Source organism: Rattus norvegicus, chromosome 1, assembly GCF_036323735.1.
Source record: "Rattus norvegicus strain BN/NHsdMcwi chromosome 1, GRCr8, whole genome shotgun sequence".
Classification (NCBI taxonomy): domain Eukaryota; kingdom Metazoa; phylum Chordata; class Mammalia; order Rodentia; family Muridae; genus Rattus; species Rattus norvegicus.
In genome coordinates, this window is record NC_086019.1 from 225,222,699 (window position 1) to 225,225,860 (window position 3,162).

The 3,162-nt window shown below is 41.2% G+C and overlaps 1 pseudogene; it reads left to right on the forward strand.

Moving 5' to 3' along the window:
• The first annotated feature begins 2,362 nt into the window (after positions 1-2,362).
• Positions 2,363-2,487, forward strand: LOC120100429 (small nucleolar RNA SNORA17; annotated as a pseudogene).
• The last annotated feature ends 675 nt before the right edge of the window (positions 2,488-3,162 follow it).

Genomic DNA, 3,162 nt, shown 5'->3' on the forward strand with positions numbered 1-3,162 from the left:
CATTAGGGCTGTTTCATGTTCTATTTCCCATGCAACAATGGACACACAGCATCTTGTTCAGAGTACTCATGCACTGAAATAGAAACTGAATAAATATCTCCAAAAGAAGCTGGGCTTGATTTTTTTTTAAAAAGGGGCTTTTACTGAGTTATGCTCCTCTGTTTTTCTATATCAGCTCTATCTTCTACTATGTCACTTCAGGATCACAAACCAACCAGCACATCTCCACATAATTCCAAGCACAGCAGAATAAGGGGGGAGGGGTGAGAGAGTCATTTTCTCTTTGTATTTTTATTAGAACAGGAAAATCTTTTACAGATTCTACCAAGCAAACTTTGTAAAGACAGGTCACCAGTCGGAGCCAAGTCATATGACCACCTACCTGCAAAGGCTGCTGAGAAATGAAAACACAACTAAAGAGTGTGTGCCTAACCCACACAGAGATTAGCTCAGTCCTAGGGGCAGAGCACGCTGCCTCTCTCAGTAAACTGTGGGTCTGGCTACAGAAGGCAGAGAAGAGTGGCTTCCCCTACACACTAACAGTGCCTACTATGTAAATGCTCCATTCAGCATATTTAACAATTTTTTGTTTTGCATAATTCATGCCTTGAGAGAGAGATTTTTGTGTTTACACAATCTTAAATTAAGCAAAACACTGAATCTTGTAAAATGATTTCTCTTGATTCAACTTTACAAGGCAACCAAACTCTGTCCTTGTTTTTGTGTGTTTTGTTATTTCATTTCAAATCTCTAAGAGTTCTATGATTTTATTGCCCAATTTCATACTTCATTGTGAGTCATTCTGCTGGTTGCCACTACTAAAGGCTGTGCAATCAATTTCCTAGCAAACATACACAAAATTTTAAGAAAGCCAAATTCCAAATGTCACTTTTTACACTGAGTTTTAAGCTCTCTTGCCAGGCCTGCAGGTGACAAGCCTTCCTGGTTTCCTGCATCAGTGGGTAATTGCCCAGTCTAGATCATCACCAGCATGGTTACCTGAAACTTGTTCTCCCAAGGCCTATGTTTGAGGTTTACTTCTGACAGGTAGTTTAACCTTGAGACCTTTCTTTTCCCAGGCAATCAATAGTCACCCAAAGTGAATTTCCAAACACTTCCTTGCTTCTCCCCTCTTCTTTTAACTCTGAAGGAACTGAAGGAAGTGATTTCCATCATCTCTAACTTTATTAAATCTTATTTTCTCTCTGTTTTACTATTTCCCATAACCTCCTGATTATTCCAGGATTTAATGATATCTTCCTAATTGAGAATCCTCCTTGTTCCAAATTCAAAATATACTGGTACTAAATCATAAAGAAGAAGTTAATAGACTTCTGCAGTTATCATGTTTTGTAGCAAACATTAAACAGTCAATGTTGTTTCATTTCTTGTCTGCACATCTATGCACACATTTTAAAGGGACTCACCATAATTATGTTGTGACTGCAAAGGGAGGAAGGAGAAATCCTGAAAAAAATGTTTAAGGGGTAGAGCTTGATAAACACAAATTCAACATATAACTAATGATTAATAATTTAAAATGTAATGGAAATAGGATTGGTATCAGTACCTGTGTGTAGTACACTTTTCAAACTATGGTAGGTTAATGGAGACATTCATCTCTCTCACACACTGCTTGTAATTTGCTGGCTATATGGTCAGGCAAGCCAAAGAGAGGCAAAGACATGGAGTCACTCAGCTCCTTGGACTCAGTTCACTGAAGGATGTTGCAGCAGTTCTTCAACCAAATGCCGATGTATTTTGATGCATATTTACCATCAGATACTTATTAAAAAGAAAGAATATATGGATGTGGGAAGACAGGTGGCAACCTTTGCTTTATCACAGATCCCTAAAGTTGTACACAGAGCTTGTTTTAATGATTTGTTTATGTTTATTTATTATGTGGCTGTTTTTGTCTGCATGTATGTATGTGTACTTCTTGCCTCTGTGATTCCCATGGACACAAAAATAGGGCATCGGATCCCCTGGAACTGAAGTTCAGAGGGCTGTAAGCCTTTATGTGGATGCTGGTGCTAAACCCAGATTTTCTGCAAAAGCAATGAGTGTTTTAACTGCTGAGTCATCTCTCCTGCTCCACAAAGCTCATTTTAAATGTTTGTTTACTATCATTTAACTCGTTACATTCACCCTTCCAGTCAGCATGTGCTTTATAGGGCAATACAACTCAAAAACCAAAATAAAATAAATGTAAACACCTTACTCTTAATGTGTATAAATAACAGAAATTTCATACACACACACACAGACACACACACAAACACACACACTTTCAGTAAGACTGTGGATTTAAATTCCTTAGATGACGCTTTTAAGAAAATCCATCTTAAAAAGATCTCTGCCTGTCCCTCAATGCTTTGCGGAAGTGGGTCACATATGAGCCAGTAGGTGGCAGAGAGGAGAGAAGCTATGTCTACACTCGGTGTCCTGACCTATAGACATCTGAGTGATTAGTAGCTTAACATTCCCTGCAAAAAGTGAGCTCAAGACGACCACCAGTCTGGTGCCAGGGGACCCTGACAGGTTACTACCATGAGACAACCACTACTCTGGTGCAAGGTAGTCCTGGTCAGGTTCTCAGGACAGGAAGCAAGTCTGAGACTAGAAGAATCCCAGCTGAGACTGCAGACCCATGACAGAAGTATATCCAAGACTGATGGTCACTCAGTTGGGCTGGAAGAGGAATGAGCCTAAGGCAACCACCAGACTGACACCATGGGGCTAGGACAGGAAGCTACCCTAAGATGAACACCAGTCCAGCACCTCCCAGGCCTTGGGGAGACAGACTAGGCTCGAGATGACCCCTGCTCAGTGCCATAATGCATGAGTGGGACATAGAACTTCCCAGATCACACCCAAAATGACTCCAGATGCTCAGAGACCCCAGGCATCACTAAAAGGAGCCAGTAAATGATGGAGAGATGGAAGAGAAACAGAAACAGAAGTATACAAAGAAGAGAGACAGAACTAGAGACTTGAAGGTACTGAGGAGCAGCCTGACATGAGTAGCTGGTGATGCCACCTGGAAACAAGTCCATTACCTGTGCTGACACTGGGGGCCACGTCTGGGTCTGTGACCCTGCAACAGCAAGGGTCTGTTAGCACCAAAGCCAGGTGGATGCCCTTGGTCTGGACTGCCAT